This window comes from Talpa occidentalis, unplaced genomic scaffold, assembly GCF_014898055.3.
Source record: "Talpa occidentalis isolate TD23 unplaced genomic scaffold, MPIMG_talOcc4v2.1 talOcc4.17, whole genome shotgun sequence".
NCBI classification, from domain to species: Eukaryota; Metazoa; Chordata; class Mammalia; order Eulipotyphla; family Talpidae; genus Talpa; species Talpa occidentalis.
In genome coordinates this window covers 54578330-54596807 of record NW_023601754.1, presented here as the reverse complement: position 1 = coordinate 54596807, position 18478 = coordinate 54578330, and the positions used below count along the sequence as shown (strand labels likewise).

At 53.3% G+C, this 18478-nt stretch overlaps 1 protein-coding gene across 4 annotated transcripts in view; it reads right to left on the bottom strand.

Moving 5' to 3' along the window:
* Positions 1 to 18478, bottom strand: part of PC (pyruvate carboxylase) — a 73883-nt gene that overhangs the window by 37585 nt on the left and 17820 nt on the right. Inside the window, exon 1 of one of the 4 annotated variants that reach the window (XM_054697449.1) lies at positions 4764 to 4857. The exons of the other annotated variants lie outside the window; for them this stretch is intronic. The gene's annotated coding sequence lies outside the window, so the exon portion shown is untranslated. Of the gene's footprint in view, positions 1 to 4763; positions 4858 to 18478 lie in introns of those variants that run through there. 4 annotated transcript variants of the gene reach the window in all.

Sequence of the window (18478 nt, the reverse complement as noted above, 5' to 3'; positions counted from 1 at the left end):
GAGTCCTGTGGACGGAGGCACCCAGTCTCCCTGGCTGGCTGGTTTCCGAGTCCATAGGTTCCAGCCATTGGGAGGCACAGGCAGGACGGGGGTGCAGAGAGGAGGAGGGGTGTATCTTCTGCTCACCTGGGGCTGTGTGCTGCTACCCCTCCCAGTGGCCAGGAGGGACAATCCCTCACACCTTGTCACAGCCCCCCTGGGTGCCCCAATGTCCCTTGTTGGGTGCCTGACTCCCCTTGGCTGCTCAGTTTCTCAGGATCAGCATTCCTGACCCGTCTTTACTGCTGTTCTGTAGGCACACCCCCAAGGTCTCGCAAGAAGGGCACTGTGGGGGACCCCATTCCCTGTTAAAACTGGGTCCTCTGGGTCAACTGACCAGCAAAGTCCACGAGGCCCGAAGATGGTGAAGGGACTCAGTGGCCAAGAGCTTTCGTTTCTGGAAAGAGGCAAGCAAACAGCGACCTGACCCTGCGGCTGTGCTTTCTCCCTACTTACAGCTCCCAGGAAAACTGACTGGGCAGCCCTTAACCTGAACTTTTACCTTCTGCTTTGGAATTTGAGGACAAAAACTGGGCCAGAGGCTTCCCAGAGACCGATTGCTTGGTACCCCTGCTGCCGCCCGCCCCACTCCCGCAGGCACTGGCTGTGTGGGCCGCTCAGCTTCTCTCAGCCACTCGCCGAGACCTTGTGCAGCAGCATTAGGCGTTAGGCCCAGCTTTGCAAGCAAGGAGAGAGAAACTTGGGATAGATCCCTGGGCCATGGCCTCGAAGCTCAAAGGCACAGGCCCTGGCCAGCCTGAGCAGGCCCGGCCCTGCTTCCCTGGAGCTGCGTGTGGGCAGATTTAAGTTCTGCCAACCTGTATAGGTGACTAGTTAACATCCTGGCCCCACTGCCTGCCAAGTCTCCAGCTACTGCCCCCGACCTTCGGCTCACCCTAGCCGTTCCAGAGCCTCCGATCCTGTGTGGAGAGGCCTTGCCCTGAGCTGATCTCTCGGCTGATCCGACCTGCCCAGCTCTTGCTCCCAGTTCACACCCGCCCTCCCCTGCAGGCTTGCTGTGCCTCCTCGGGTCACACTGCGGGTGCTGGGGGCCTGACTGAGCACCCGGTCAGATGGAGCAGACCTTTCTTCCTGGCTTATTTTGCAGGAGCGCCCAGAGGCTCCCTGACTCCATTGGCCTTTACCCTGAAGTGCATGCCGAGGAGAGTGAGCAGGTGGCCCTCCAGCAGCCCTGGCCACTGCCATGCAGGCCCTTCACCTACCAAGCAGGTTCTGACTTGCCAAGACTTCCTTCTCTAACCAGTGGCAGGGGGTGTGCTCAGCTGAATAGAATAGTTTCTCCTCAGTGGTGAGAAGTTAAGAAAGCTGAAAATTGGAAGAGGAGGAGTCTGAGAGCTGTAGGCTATGAGGAAAGGTTGGGCACCTGAGCTGGTGAGTGAATTAAGAAAGCCCCAGCAACAGAGCCTGCCCGTCTTTTCAGTCCAACCCCAAGGGCATTACCCCAAGATGCCTTCTCAGTGCCCCCTGCCCCCTTTCTGAGGGAACAGGTCATGGCTCGTAGTAATTCTAGAGCAATGATTAATAACAGCTCTAAGTGTCCTTAAGTGCCAGGCCCTGGATGAGGTACTGACCAGGTCATCCCCCCAATGCTTTTTTATTCCAGTTTTGACAGCTTTATTGAGCTCGAGCTTGCACACTGTAATTCTATTTCACAACAGTGTTCTTCCAGCTCTCTGTGCTCTAAGGCAATGTCACCGACACTCGCTACGAGCAGCAGGCCCACCCTGATGAGCAGGCAGGCAGGCACTCTCCCCCATCTTGAGATAAGGGCAGCAGGCCTTTCGGCCCCTTCTGCAGCCTGGCGGCTTCTGAGCTCCTTGCCACTCCCTGCAGCCTCCTTCCTCACCAGGCTGTTCTGGCTCTGGAGGAGGCAACTCATCAGGCCAACTTCCCTGCAACTGGAGCTTTGGGAGGGTACAGAGAGAGCAGTCAGGGCGCAGGGCACAGGGATGATGGTGACAGACAGGAAAGGTCTCCCTGGGTGGCAGGAGGCTCAACGAAGCATCCTAGGGCCGTCTGCCCACACCTGCTGCTGTGGGCCTACTCCACTGTGCTCTATGGAAAGCTAAGGAGTCAGAAAACAGGTTCAAATTCCCACTTTGCCACCACCTGGTCTGACAATCTTGGGGAATCACTCGACTTCTCTGAACCTGTGTGATACTGTGATATGTAAGAAATAGAAAATGTTGGTTTTGTTGCCAGCCCCTGGCATAGAGCTCTGAAACCCCTGGAGTTTGCACATGGTTGGGGAGACAAGAGCACCTTTTGTGACTTATTTGCATGTTTGCTAGTGAGGCCCTAGACAGCTTCAGGATGGGGACACTGCCACCACCAAAGGAAACAGCTCCATGATTAGAGGGTCGGAGCACTCACTTTTCCAAGTGGAGGTCTGGAAATGGCAAGGAATTAATCACTAGTAGCTGCATAGTGAGGCTGCCGTAAAGACTCTAAAAATGGGGTTCAGAGGCTTCCAGGTTGATGGATGCTCCCTGTGCTGGCCGGGCAGGGGCACCCCAACTCTGAGGGACAGACGCTTCTGCACTCAGGCCCTCCAGACTTTGCCCCATGCACCTCTTCACCTGGGGCGCATCCGTGTCCTTGGCACACACCAGCCAGGGCGGGGAGGGCGCTCTCCTGGCTCTGCGCGCAGTTCTAGCAAGTCACCACAGCTGCGGCTGAGCTGGGATCAGGGCTGCCGCTGGCAGAGCACAGGAGGCCAGACTTGTGTCTCGGGTCTCATGGACTGAGCCCTCAGCCTGCCGGGGCTGCACAGGGGAATGTCAACTGAACAGAGCTGAGGACACCCAGTGGCGTCTGCAGAGAACTGGAGAATTGGCTGGTGTGAGGAAAAAGTCACGTATTTGGAAAGAGAAGTGTTATGAGTGCAAAACAGCCCATCTGTTAGTTCAGTTAGAAAATAAGCTCATCCCCCAGCACAGAGACTGACAACCCAGGGACTGAGTGCACGTGACACTGCAAACTGGCCCCCCGCTTCCTGAGCCAAACGGTCTACACTCAAGCACTGCGCTCAGACGTCACCCCACGGGCCTCAGGGGTTGGCTGAGCTCCTGCTGCCCAGGACACACAACCGGCCTCTGCCTTCAAGACACTTTCTGTCTTGTGAGGAGACAAGACCAGCGCACTAGAAACCCCAATGGTGCCAGGGAGTCGGGGCCCAGCCGTGAGGAGCCCAGGTCAAGGGTCCTGGGGGAGGCACTAGAGCTGGGCTAAGGAGGGATCTTCTAGAGAGGCCCCCGCAGGCAGCCCCGCCTGGCACATGGGGGTCTGCCCCTGCTCGGGGAGCCGTGGCCTCTCCCTGCAAGTGTGGTCCAGCCTGACCAGCTTAGGGCCAGGGTCAGGTGGCGCCAGGTGGATGCTGATCGGGAGAGGAGTCTGCTGCGGACCCCACAGAGGATGAACCAAGGAGTCTGATGTTTGCAGTTGAAGATAAGAACAGGAAGTCATTTGGGGACCTTATCGGTTTCTCCTTCCCCCGAACGGGAGAAGCGCTCTCCCCCAGGGCCCCTTTACAGCGAATCTGGCGCAGTGGGCAAGAGCAAGGTCTCCCCAGCAGGAGGTGGGTGCGCTCCCCCTTCATCGCTGTTGTGAGGACACACCTGACCCTTGAATAAGGGCGGGATGAGGAGCACCGGCCCCACCTAGTCAGAGCCTGGGTATAGTTTACACCAGCCCTCGGGACAGGTGGACTCCCCCCTCGGTGGGTTCAGCCGACCTATATCGTTTCAGGCTGAATCTGTGAATGTGGAATGGGGGACAGAAAAACCTCGGCATGTGGGGACCCACCCATGAAGGGAAAACCGTGCTGTTCCAGGGCCATGTGTACGCAGAAGCCCTCCTTGCGGGGGAGGAGAGCACCCACACAGGCACAGTGGGGAGACGACAGGCCCCAACAAGCCTCGCATCCGCTCTATACAAGGGAGAAGCCCCTCTGCCCGCAGGAGCCCCTTCAAAAGCTTCAGGAGGGAGTGTGGGGCACCGGGAGCAGAATAACTCGCCACCAGACGGCACTTTCCAAGCTGCCCTTTGGTTGTCCTTTCTGGATAGACCATTGTGTGGTGAGAACTAGCTGCTTTTCGCCTGAGGTGGACACTGTCTAGGAGGCAGTCACAAACACATCTTGAGGTGAGCTGCTTTTGGCCCTTCAACTTCCCAGATTCCTAAAGTGAAGCCAGGGTCCAGTTCTGCCGTTTCAGAGCATTTCGTCAAGGTGGCCAAGGAGTCCAACACTGGGGGCTCTGGGCCTTGGCTGATGCCACTCTCAGAGCAGGCCCTTCCCCCAACCCTGGCAGCGCGGGCATTTCCACAAGGAGGGCCACTCGGGGGGCCAACGTGACCTCCCCCACTGTCACCACGCGCAAAGGCATTCTGGCCCAGAGCCCCGAGGCCCCGACCCGAGGTCTTGGGCACAGCCCATCTCTGCCAGCAGGCAGGTCTTGCTATTTCTTGCACCTTCATTTGGCCCATCCCTCGTCAGACTTGTCCCCATGGCCCGTGGGCAGCGACACAGCCCCGCGCCCACACCACCTGGCCCTGATCCCTCATCTCTAAGGGCCTGTGTCCAGAATCCCTGTCCTTTCCGAGAACTGGAAGGTCCCCAAATTCCAGAGGGAAGAGAAACCGTGGCCGCAGGGCACCCTCCCACCTGGCACAGGGGCCCAAGCGTCTGGAAGGCAGGAGCTTACTGTGCAGTGGCCCAGAGCTGCAGACCTCGCTGTTCCTGGTGCCGCAAGAGCCAAATCTGGGCCCTCTGGCCGCTGCCTATTTATCCCCGGGGGTTCTAGGTTAAGCCTGTCACGGGCTTTCCAGAACAGCCCCTTCCCTACAGTTCAGAGGAGACAGGCTGTTGGGAGCCAATCCCTGGCTCAGGGGTAGACCTTGAACAGGCTAAGGAAAAACACAAGCAGGTCAGGGGTGAGCTGGGAGGGGGTGGTCAAAAGCCACCGCCTGTGTTTCTGGTGGGAGGTTAAAGGGCAGTGGATTGGGGTTTCACAAGGAAGGAGGACCGGCATTGGGGGAGCGGGAGAGAGCGCTTCTGACGGAAGACAAGGAGCAAATCATCGGATGGAAGGAGAAAAAAATGAGGTGTCTCATGTCTTCTTTCTCCTGCTGAGGCTTTGCTGTACCCAGATTGTCTGTCCCTGGAAATGGTGACAGCGTGGTCCTTTCTCCCTATGGACCAGGAGGCTTGACTCCCCACATGGGCGCACATTAGCTGGGGGAGGTTTTCAAATGCTCGAACATACTCTCAAGTCCCGCCAGCTCAGAGTGTTCAACCCCTGCTAGGTGACATCAGGAAGTCGGGGGCTGAGCTTGCTGGTGCAAGTGAAACATGGGTGTGCTGGCCCGGGCACAAAGCAGGGGCCCAAAGGTGAGGAGATTCCCCAAGGGCACAAGCATCTGAGTTCAATGAAAATTCCATGTGGCGGGGATTCCCTGGTGGCGCAGGTGGTTGAGTGCAGTGCTATGAAGCTGTCCGCAGCCTCTGCAGCACGGGTTTGATCCTGGCCAGCCACGGAAATACCCACATGGTGCGGCAGACCTCTCCTCTCTCGCCCGCTGCTCCCCTTAGCAATGTATTTGTCAGTCTGCCTGTTCTGTTCCCCTCTCTGTCACCCTCCCGCACATCTGGCCTATACCCTGGTTCTTGTATGCATGAATAAATAAATCTTTAAAAAAAAAATTCCACGTGGCAGGGAACTTGTTTGCTCCTCGCAGAGTCCCAGCCTCTTCCTGCCCTTCATCCAGGCCAGGGTGGACAGAGAGCAGCCTTCTCTTCTCTTCTAGCCCGCTGAGGGGCACTGACCACTAACCAACCCAGCACCATCCTCCCACGGCACCCAGGAGGATCCAGAAAGACAGGCCTTCAGCCCTGAGCAGAGCAGGCAAGGAAGCAGTGACCTGCACAGCACTTTTCACCTAGGAAACCTGAGACTCAACCCCCCCTCCCCTTCCTGTCCCCCAGCCCACTCTCCTCTCTGTGTGACTTGGACAACTCTTGAGTACCTCACGTAAGCGGGATCATCTAGTGTCTGTGACTAGCTTACTTCACTGTGCTTAAAGTCTTCAAGGTTCATCCATGTGGCAGAATATAGCAGAATTTCCTTCATTTTTAGGGCAAAACCACATTTCATGGTATGTATGTGTCATACTTTGCCCCTTCATGGGGCAATGGGCTGGGTTGCTTCCGTTACGTTTTAGATACTGTGGCTAATGCTATATGAATGGGGGTGTTGAATCTGACCCGCTCCCCGGCTTTCAATTCTTTGGGCATACACCCACCAGCAGAATTGCTGGGTCACGCGGTAATTCTGTTTTTAATCTTTTAGGAATTTCCGTGCTGTGGACAGCACCACCTCACATTCCCAGCTGTGTGCAGGGTTCCGACTTCTCTCCATCTTTGCCAAAGCTTGTTTTGTTTTTTTTTAAATGGTCGTCACCCTAGAGGCCGTGGCGCAGCTTCTCACTGCAGTTTGGACTTGCACGTCCCTAAGGACTAGAGACACTGCGTGTCTTCTCTGTGCCTACTGGCCATTCCTGTGTCCTTGGAGAAGGCGCACTCAAGGCCTTTGCCCATTGAAGCGTGTGGTTTGGAGTTCTGGCCTTGAGTTTGGGGGTCCTCGGCATAGCCTGGGTCTGACTCCCTTATCAGATATTTGACCAAGAAATCTTTTCTCCTGTCTTGTGGGCTGCCTTTTCTCTCTGTGAACGTCTTACAATACACAAATTCATTTATTAGTTTTAACTGCTATTTTTGAGGAGTCACAAGTGTTCGTGCAGATGTGGTGACATGAACCCTCACACATAAAATAGAGCAGCCACTCTGGAAAACTGTTTAGCAGTTCCTCAAACGACTAAATAGAGCACTGCCGTGTGATCCAGAATCTCCATTCCTGGATGCGTGCACCGAGAGGGGAATCCTGATGTAAACAAAACCCTGTATGTAAGTGATCATAGCATTTTTCATAACAGAAGTGGAAACAGCCCAAATGTCCAACAGATGAATGGACATACGTGGTGAGTTCTACACCAGATTATTATCCGGCCATTAAAAGAATGAAGAACTGTTACTTGCTGCAAAGTGGATGAACCTTAAAAACATGCTAAGTGAAAAAAGCTGAACACAAAAGGACTAATATCATATGACCACATTCATACAAAATGTCTAGAATAGGCAAACCCATAGAGGCAGAATGTACATTTGTGTTTGCTATGGCTAGGGAGGTGAAGTATTAGGCAGTGACTGCCAGTGACCACAGAATTTCCTCTGCAGTGATGAGAATGTTCTAGAATTAGATTGTGGTGATGTTTGTATAACATAGTGAATATACTAAAAACCACTGCCCGGCCTCCCTGGTGGCATAGGAGTTAAGTATCAGCGCTATCACCTCTGCGGCCTAAGTTCAATCCCCGGCCAGGAAGGTGACTCACAGGGCGCCGCAGACCTCTCCTGTCTCCCCACTGCTCCCCTCAGCAGTGTATTTCAGTGGATCTGCCTGTTCTGCTCCCCACTCTGTCTCTGGTGAATCCTCTCACCGCACCCCCCGCACCTCTGGCCTACACCCCATTTCTTCTTTGCACAAATAAACAAATCTTAAAAAATAAAAAAACCACTGCATTATACACTTTCAAGGGGTGAATTTTATAGTATATGAATATCTTAGTAGAGCTGCTATAAAAATACATTTTAAAAAGTAACACATGTCGGGCCTCTATGGCGGCGCAGCGGGTTGAGTGCAGTGCTGTGAAGCTGTCCACAGCCTGTGCAGCGCGGGTTCAATTCCTGGCCAACCAGGGAGATTCCCACATGGCAGCAGGCCTCTCCTGCCTCGCCCGCTCCTCTCCTTAGCAGTGCATTTCGTCAGTCTGCCTGTTTTGTTCCCCGCTCTGTCTCTGGTGAATCCTCTCACCCTCCCCGCCTCTGGCCTGTACCCCAACTATTGTTTGAATAAAAAATAAACCTTTAAAAAAAAATAGTTCACTATTTAAAAAAAAAAGTAACACATATCAAAGTCTTCTAAAGAGTTAAACTCCTATACAAATAATGGCTTTTTGCTTTTGCTTATAAACAAAATCAGAAATCTGTATGCTCCTTGACCTCAGGGAGACTCCAGTGGGGGTGGAGGTGCTTCTGTGACAAATTCGGCTCTGGATTACTCTGGGATGTAGGGCCCTTTTTTATATGTATTAATTCATTTTTTAAAAAATAAGCACATTACACAATGGCACACATATTTTTAAGAAAGCATAACTATACTTTAAAAGTGAGAATGATCATTTGCTTACATTTTTGCAAATCTCTTTAATAGAGATTTAATAAGAGAAGACACTGGCTTCTCTTATCTGCATTTCTGCATACAATTATAAGTAATGTTGTTTATGGAGAAAAATGGGAATCTCCCTGTCTTCTAGTTGTGAAAAAAGGAATTTTTTAAAAGACTTACTTATTTATACATACAAGAATTGCGGTACAGGCCAGAGGTGCGGGAGGGCGGGGGGGCGGTGAGAAAACTCACCAGAGACAGAGTGGGGAGCAGAACAATCGGATCTACTGAAATCCACTGCTAGGGGAGCAGTGGGGAGACAGGAGAGGTCTGCTGCGCCATGTGGGTTAGCTCCCTGGCTGGGGATTGAACTCAGGCCTCAGTGGCTGCAGATAGCTTTATAGTGCTGAGACCTAACCTTTTGTACCACCAGGGAGGCACAGGAGGAATATTTTAATAGCTTTTTCAGACAACTGTAGATACCTTTATTTGATACAACACCAGAATTCAACGGCCAGTAGTTCATTATAAAGTGGAATTTAAAACCCAGTGAAGTTTTCCTGCTCTGTTGCATTAAAAATCCATTGGCTTTTCTTGAATTGTTAGTGGGTCTTTTATCCCACATGATTTAGTAGCCACACACTGGTCATTTGGAAAATATCGATTCTTGAGTAATGCTAATCTTTGAGATGTTGATACTTTACAACTAAATGCCAAAATAGCACATGTATAATATCACAATCAAATCAGAAAAGTCCTTAAGTATTGAGAAGCTGCAAGCTCATGATGATGCACACAAAATTCTAATTTTTGCTTGAAAGCTCTAATTTTACTAATGTTGGGAGGGAAATTATCTTCCTCTACCCTTCTGGATCCATGCAGCTGGATAATCATTAAGTTGATGCCAGGAAATTAGCAAGAGGAAAGACAACTTTACAAGTACACACGACTGCCCTGTGGCCATTCCAGGGAGGGTGTATTGTCTCTCGAAAGGGGGTAATAAACTTAGGCAAGAAAAACAGAACAAAGGGGCCTCCCTGGTGGTGCAAAAGGTTAAGACACAACCTATGAAGCTGTCCGCAGCCTCTGCAGCGCGAGTTCAATCCCCAGCCAGCCAAGGAGCAACCCACATGGTGCAGCGGACCACTCCTGACTTGCCCGCTGCTCCCCTCAGCAGTGTACTTTGGTCAATCTGCGTGTTCTGTTCCCCACTCTCTCTGGTGAATCCTCTCATCCCCCACACCTCTGGCCTGCACCCCAGTTCTTGTATGTATAACTTTTAAAAAGTCTTTAAAAAAAAAAAACATAGAACAAATAACCACGATTTAAAGAAAAAGGAATTTTGCAGGACTTATCTTCATATGCATGGAAAACAGACCTTGCAAGCCCTACTCTGAGATAAGACTGTCTCTTACTTCAGGAACCACCAGAGAGAAGATTTATTTCCTGTTTTTTAGGGAGACAAATAATGAGGCAAAAACATCATTCTTGGAACTTGTCTCAGTTTCTCGAAATTCAAAATAGTCGGCATGCCACGTCGGCATCTCTTGGGGCTGCCTACTTTTGGCCCCAAAAGCAACAAACTGCTGCTTTTTGTTGTTATTTCGAAACAACAGGTTCACTACATTCATTTCTGAGAAGTGTGTCAGACACCCAACTCTGAATAAGCGTAGCTGTCTGGCAGTTGTTCTTTCAAATAAAAATAGCATTTCTTGAAAAACATGGCTAGTTCAGCTGGCAACTCAAACAACCCTGGCAGCTTTTCTCGGCCAGCCACTACAGCCTGCAGAGGTTCTCTTTCTGGAGTCCCTCTGAGTGGGGAGAGAGTGAAGATACCAGACTCGCCTTCTCCACATATTTACAACCAAATCAGATAATAAGCAATCTTTCCAAATGTAGAACAGGTGACTACTGTGCCATCAAGTGGGACGGCACGGCAGAAGGGGCAGGAAAAAATGCAATTGTCTTTTGGGCATTACTGGGCAGTGCAGCCCAGTAGAGAGAGGGGCAACTGCTACCCAGAGCCTCTCTTCTGCTGTAGGCTGAAGGGCTCAAGCCTATCTACAGAAGACTCTGGAACCAGAGATGGCACAGGAAAGCGGGGTGCACTGAGTCAAGATGGAGGGTCTCAGAGACTGACAGCAGGTGGGGCACAGAGGCCCTCAGTAGATCGACACCAGCAAATGCAGATGCTAACCTGCTGGATAGCAATGAGACACCCAGAGCTAAAGAGGGAGCTTGAGGGCAGTGGACAGTCTTGATGACTGCTGGCCTAGAGTCTGTGCGGTGTGGTGAGTGTCAGCCTGAGGTTGGGCACCTGGATGTGAATGGCTGGAGCTGAGCTGCTGGGACTAGATGGGCTCACCTGTATCTCCTACAGAAGCGGCTCCTCAGTGCACCTGGCGGCTATGCTCTGCTCACCCACTAAGGGTCAAAGTCCAGATAACAACTAAGTGGTACCTGCCACCAAAAGTACCTGCACCCTAGCACAGGAGCAAGCGTCCCAGAGCCTGGCTCTATCCCAACCACGGTCGCCTCTGGTACTGGATCTGACACTGGTCACAGAACCTGTGTGCTAGAGTTGAACCGGTGCTGAGAGATTGAAGCTAGCATGAGATTATTTGGGGTGCTTTAACTGAGGAACTAACCTAGGATAAGAAGTCCCTGAAGAACCTCCTCACCCAGCTCAGGTATCCGCCACTCCTCTGGAGACTTGAACTCATGCAACTGGTCAGCAGCAACCTCCCCCCAGCCCCCCATTACCTGCTCTCCTGCTCCTGTCTCCTCCCCATGCCAGCACTAATGCTCCTACCACCCCAACAGGTGCAGGGGTGTTGGCCTCTGAAGCAACAAACACCTAGGGATCCCGGGTAAATAATCCAGGACTGTATCTGCCACCAGCTAACGTGACCCAAGAAGGCTTCCTCCCCTTTCCATCACCCAGACTATTAAGGCATGCGCATAAGCATAGAGCTGGTAAAATGGATCATCTCTGGCGCTTCACCAGGCCAATGTTAAACGAGGCTGGCCCTCCAGGACTGCATGGGCATGGAGGTGAGCACAGCCCCAATTCTGCAAAGGCTCCCACGGGTTTGCCACCAATTTTCGCACCAATGATAAAAACACAGTGGAAAAGGCAAGTGACCTCTTATGAAAGTCATTTGGACTCGGGCCCACCTAAAATAGCCTCAAGGCCTGCGGGAGCCTGGGGACCCCCTCTTTAAGTAGCTCTAGTCTAGGAGGCCACTCGCTGCTGGGTGGCGAGATGGGAGAGGCAGCTTTAAAATCAAGCAGGCTCTTTCACTCTGGGACAAAACGTATTGGGATGAGTGGACAAAACGTAAGGGGCAGGTGGGCGACAGCAGCACCCTAGAACTGACAGCCTTACAGGCCATTTTGGCTGACCCCATGGTGTCCTGTGGCTTCCAGGTCAACAAAAAAGCCGTCTGTTTGTTTTCTCTCTGCTTCACACTGCCTTCCTATTCCTTTGACCTCAATGCTGAAGAGGCACCTTTGATTCTTGGGACCGTTTTCCTGCTTCCCCGGTAGAGAGGCAAAGTTGAGGGGTCAGGGAAGGAGAGCAAGAAGGCAAAGAAGAGGATGAGGCAGCAAACGGGAGCATACCCTCTGCCCGTGCCCGGCCTCCCGGCCTCTGCTCACATGGGCGGGGGCTTTCCCACGCTTTCCCTTCCTGCCAATTCAGAGCGGGGCCACATTCTTGCCAACTAGCTCCTTAGTTCATTGTGAACAAGGGCTCACCCCTCTCCTTCTCCCACAGCGGAGGGCTCTTGGTAGGGAAGACCCCTTCCCTCAGGCCCTGAGTTATTAGCTCCCTGCACGCAGCCACCAACAGACCCCAAGCTGGCTCTCAGCCCTGTCCTCCCAGGAAAGCGATGGGAGTGAGGCTGGGAACGCTGTCGCCCTGGGGACGACACAGTGACAACTGCAGCGGTAGGCCAGAAGGCCCGGCCCGGAGTGCAGCGCAGAAAACAAAGTGCCATTCAGGTCCTGGGACACACAATAGGCCCTTATCCTCTGCTCCCGTCCAGGCCAAGAGCTCTAAGTGAAGTGGAAGGCACAATGGGTAGGCCCCAGGCAGGACGGCTCCTGGGACGCGTGTGGCAACCAGAAGGGGTGTTAGCTGTGTGAGGAGAGTATAAAACTATTAAAAAGTTGAGTCACTCAGATTAGCGAGTCAGCACCATTTTGGTGGCCCAGCCTCACGTGTCCTGTGAATGAAACGACACGGCCACCAGTGGGGGCCGCATCCAGAGCCGGCCCAGACACGGATTCTGGCAGCCTGGAGGACATCTGGTTGTCCTGTGCCCATAGAGCGATAGGGAGCACCCCAAGATGACTGATGTGGATCCCAGTCCGGGTCTGGAAAAGCACTGAAGGGAACCTCCAAGATTTGAGGGAGGGCCTCCCAGAGTCCTGGAGCTGCAGAGTCCTCTGGGGTCACCAGAGGTGTGGAGTCCTGGGCCAACCACAGGTGCCCGGGCTCCCGAAGGGTGGTCCCGGGGTATGAGCACCACCACAGTCATGCGTTCGAAGTGACCTTCAAGAAGACAACTGCTGCCTTCCGTAGGGGTCTAGGCCCCCAGGCTTCTGGCTTCCGGGTCACGGGCACCTGGGCAGTCTGGGCAGTCGCTCTCAGGCAACCCACACGCTGGACTCCTCCCGCTGCACCCCTAGGGGTACCCAGGTGGCTGATTTTGGATTTCACCCCTCAGCCCCGCAGGTCTCTCGGGAAGGTCAACAGGTGAGAGGCGGGAGAGACACCAAGAAAACTCTGCCGGGACCTTGGCGGAAAGGGCTGAGTCTGACCCAAAGCAAAGGCTCAACACAGGGGCGGGAGGTGGGGAGAGCAAGGGCAGAAAAATCTAAGGATTGATAATCTGCCGCCAGGCAAGAAGCGTCTCATACAGCTTCAGCTGAGCCCTGCTCCCTCGAGCATTTCGGCCAGCACCCAGATGCCGCACAGGGGCTCATCAGGGGGAAGTGTGCCCGGAGGGAGGGGCTCACCAGGTCAGCAGACAACTCCAAAACCCAGCCCAGCTGTGGCTCCCCCACTGTGCTCCAGCGCACAAGAGGTTCCTGGGTTCTGCCAGGCCCGCCCAGTGTGCTGCCCCTGTAGGAGGCAGATAAGGGGGGGGTGGGAAGGGGTACCCGCCTGCTGAGGCACCTCCCCACCACTGGGCTCCTCTGCGGCACTTATCACAGTGGTAATTAAACAGAAACTGGCCTTCTGCCAGCTCCCCCATGACAGGAGACCAGCTAGATCATTCTGGTTCCCTGCTGTGTCCCCACCTTGTAGTGAGAAGCCTAGAACACAAGTGAGCACTCAAATCCTTGGGGAGCAAAGGCAAGTCGCCCTCAGCTCACAGCAGCTGACACAGCCCCTGAGGCTGCAGACCAGCTTGCCTCCGGATCATGCAGAGATCAAGGGGCCGCAGTGATTCAGCCAGCCTGTGCCGGGCCCTCCTTCAGTGGGCGCTGAGGGAGGGGGGGAGGAGGAGGCCTTCACGGCACGGTCAGAGAGGGGGGGGCAGGCGTCTGGTCTTCTGAGGCCCAGACTGGGTCCTGCTCCCTTCTTTCTCTCTCACTGCCACTGTGTTAGAGACTCTCCTGAGATCTCCTGGGGCTGGGGCAGGAAAGAGAAGCCATTGCCTGGGGGCAGGAGGGCTAGGGTGGGGGCAGGATAGTGACTAGGGAAGGAGGAACAGGCTCCAGGCCAGAGGCAGTGAAGGCGATCCTGAGGATCTGTGCTAGGAATAGCAAACAGAGTGGGGGGGTCTGGGGTGGGGGTGCTACCTCGCCTGCTGAGAGAAGAATGGCGCCAGGCAGTGAGGGCCTGCTCCAGGCTCCCCCTGTGAATGAATGAGGTCAGAATTGAAATCTAGGCCTCAGCTCTTTGGGGAAAAGTCACTATTACTCAAGAGGAGTATCCGAGTTTATGAAACAGGCCTCAGGTCAAAGGCCCATCTGGGTCACAACAGTGACCCACACTTTGAAGATACAGGTTTGATACCATCAGAGGCCACCTTGAGAATGTAGGTTACCACAGTGCCTGGCACAAGATGCTTGAATGGATCAGAATGAAGTTCCATTTGCAGTAATCAGATGAGCAGAGATCGGGAGAAGGTGTCTGTAAGTGATGCAGGCAACTGAGCTTGCTTTAACATGGACCCAGAATATGCCCTGCCTCTGGCTGGGGCACAGAGGGAGGGAGGTGGGGGAGAGATGGGGGTCGTGTTCTCAGACACCGCATGCCCACGAGGCAGGCGCACCCAGGTGGCTCACCAGAAGACACCTGCAGGAAGGTGCCAGGCTATTCATCGGCAAAACTGCCAGCCCCGGTCGTGGAATATGAGGCTGGGTCAGGTGTGGGGACAGGAGAAGTGGCGCGGACCTAGAGCCAAGTCATAAAGTGGCAGTCACCAGAAGGCCTGTCTCCCGGGCACCTGTTCGCTGCTTCAGAAAGGCCAACTCTAAGGCATGGTGTCCCAGAACCACCCCTGTCTGCACCACACCCTCCTCCCCTTCCTCCGTCCTTCTCTGGGGTCAGAGCTCTGACCTCAGGGAACAGCACTGGGCCTGGACTCCAACTGAATCTGTTCAATTCAGAGAAACACACATGCCTGACTCGGCCCATGATTCCCCTGCGTTTCCACGTCTCCTCCGCACCTTAAGAAACACGCTTCCGCTGGGACAAGCTCGTGTGGAGACAGCCTTGCCCAATACTCGGGCCTGCTGAAACACCTGGCCTTCACTTTTCCTAGCCCTGGGGCAGGGTTTTCTTTATCTTCTCAACAGCTTTAAAGCAGAATTGTTGCAGAGAAGAAATAGAAGGAAAAAAACAAGAGGCCAAGCACAATTACGTAAAACAGGTAAGAACCAAGATGTTCTGAGCAAAGAACCTTGCTCTAGACCCCGGGCATCATGACGACACAACCGAGGCAGGAGAGCTAAAAGGAGTACGGAAATGACAGGCGCAAACTGGAGTCGCTTGGGAAACAGACACCCACTGCCGGTGTGCCCCGTAGGCCTGTTCTGCTGACAGCGTGGGGGCCCGGGGACGGGGGCAGAGGGTGAGTCTGGACCTGAGCACTGCCGCTCTGAAGGTGGATGGCTGAGCAAGCAGCTCACCCCCTGGAGCTGCAGGGGGTGCGCCCTGACCTCAAGGATTACTGCAGGGAGCAGAGACCCCACGTAGACACCACAGCAGGGGTTGGACGTGACCACCCTCTTGTTCCAGCTCACGTCACTGTGTCACTGCTGTATTCCTTTATCAGTGCAGTTCTGAACGAGGGGAAATCAGCCAGCAGAGACACAACCACCCAAGAACTGTGTCTCCCTTCCCCTCGCACGCCGGAACTCTCCCGGGACTGTCGCCCGACAAGGCTCTCAGGGGAAGCTGCCCCGCCATCACTCAAGGGACTGCCTCCCCTCCCCCCCAGTTCAGTTAAACCAGGAAAAAGAGACCCCCCCACCTTCCTGGTCGCAACCTCCTGTGCTCGTGAAGGAGATTCAGGCCCCATTGCCGACACAGAGCCCCCCGGGGACCCACCACCTCAACGCAGACTTGTTGAAGCGAAGGGATCAGAGTCTTGACTTTGTTCCAAAGAAAGAGGGAGAGGCTTTGGAGCTTAAAAGCTAAATAAAGTAATGACAAGAAGGATGAACGGGGGCCTCCCCTGGTGGCGCAGCGGGTGAGCGCTGGGTTGTGAGGCTGCCCGAAGCCTCTGCAGCGCCGGTTCCATCCCTGGCGAGGGCCCCACAAAAAAAAAAAAAAAAAAAAAAAAAAGGATGAACGGTAGCTAGAAACAGATGTACTTTTGTTCTACAAACTCTGTCACTGGCACGGGTCAGGAAGAGTGACGCCGCCAGCACTGCCGGATGCACACCTGCGAGGCAGGGAGACGGGCCTGGTCTTCCTCTCTGTGCCTTGTCATTTCCTGTCTCTGGCCCCATCCCTTGTCATTGCAGCCAGGTAGAGGGGTGGGTGGGAGACAAAGCAGAGCAAGGCAGCAGCCAGCCCTTGGCTTCATGAACAGGGGCCTTTCTCTCACTGTGGCCTCTCACCTCCAGGCTGCTAAGCAGTTAAGTACAGCAGGAAAAGGGGACCCGACACCCCAGCAGCAGGAGGCAGCTGGTGAATGTCTCTGCCAGACAACAAAGGGACAAGGAGAGGCCTCAGAAGTCCACTGCTTCCTTTCCTCAGAAAAGCTATGTCGTAGACGAAGGTTTTAAGTGGGGCACGGAAGAGCACACAGCTGGGATGTCAGAAAATCACAAGTCAGAGAGAGAGAAGTCAGGAATGATGGCCGTTGACTTGGCAAAGCCTATGGCAAACACTATTGTTCCTTCCTATTTACAGACAAGACAGATGTGATCTTTGGACAAGAGGAGAGTCATATCAGCTCCTAGCTCAGAGAAGGCGTCTAAGAAGCAATCGGGAAAGAAATGAAAGCCAGGCAAGCCCAAAATGCAGACAAGATACTGAAAAGAATTTGAGGACAGACAGAGCTGGGGGGAGGGGAGGCTCTTTGCAGAATCTGTCACAATTAGCAGCTACTACCTTTGTGATCAGAAAAGGCAAGCAAACTATTTTCTATATGGAAAAATATATATACACAGTCTACAGGTGTGAAATGTAGGGCTCTTACTGAAAGGCACATAATTAAGAGACACTGCCTTTTTTTTTTTTTTTAACTTTTTTTTTTTATAGAGGCATGTTTTATTTATTTATTTGTTTGTTTGTTTGTTTTTGTTTGTTTTTTGTTTATACATGCACTGGGTACAGTCAGAAGCACGGGAGGGTGAGAGAATTCACCAGAGCCAGAGCGGGGAGCAGAGCAGGCAGAAGGACCGAAGTACACTGCTGAGGGGAGCAGCGGGCGGCAGGAGAGGTCTGCGCGCCATGTGGGACCCTCCTCCGGTGGCCGGGGAGCAGCCGGGATCGAACCGGTGCTGCAGAGGCCGCGGGCAGCTTCACAACCCAGCGCTCAACCGCTGCGCCACCGGGGAGGCCCGACACTGCCTTTTTGAAACAGCCTGGAACAACAGGGAATTACCCCTAGCCGGCCACCCATGAACGGGGATAGTAAGCACAGGTCTCCAGTCAACATTTATGGAGTGCTTCCCAAGCGCCTGGCACAGGGCAGGAAGTAGAATGTTCTACAACTGTGTGAATCTTGGTGAGCTGATACTCCATCGGGCAGGCACACAACCAGCCAGAATTGTTGGGCATACCGGCCTGGTAATGTGCATGCTTGGGTTACTACTACGTATGAAATAAATAAAATGCTCCGGCATATTGACAAAAAGGAGAGATGAGTCTAAAATGATGTGATTAGGGCCTCCCTGGTGGTGCAGGGGTTAAAGTCTCTGCGCTATCACCTCTGCGGCCTGAGTTCAATCCAGGTCAGGGAGCTGACCCACAGGGCGCAGCAGACCTCTCCTGTCTCACCCGCTGTTCCTCACAGCAGTGTATTTCAGTAGTTTCGCCTGCTCTGCTCCCCACTGTCTGGTGAATCCTCTCACCGCCCCCCCCCCCCCGCCACACACCTCTGGCTTACACCCCAGTTCTTACATGCATAAATAAAATCGCTAAAAAAAAAATAAAATGATGTGATTAAACTTTCAGTTTGCTACTTACTATCAGATTGAGATATTCCCCAATAAATTAAAGCTAAGGGAGGTGTAACTACTGGACCTGGCCTGCGAGGACACCCAGGGGGTCCTGCAGACGGAATAAAGGGCCCTCAGCAGCAGCCCGAGGCTGGAGAGACCAAGCTCACAGTAAGGGAACGTGGCCATCATCAGAGCCACCTAGAGGAGCAATGGCAGATGGTGACTGTACTCCAGGCCAAGGTGGCTGTGCGTCTTCTACGTGATTTAGGAGATTAATATATTTAAAGAAAAACACACAAATGTAAAAGCTATTGTCACTATAACTCTGGTTTGTAACTTCAAATCTTGTTTTCTACGTAATTTAGGAGACTAATGCATTTTAAAGGCAATTATTAGCTTGCGTTTGGGGTCAAACCATACTAACATACAATCTATGACATCAACAACGGAAAGCCGTGGGCAGGAGCGGCAAAGGACCTGTTTCATATGTTATTGAAGTT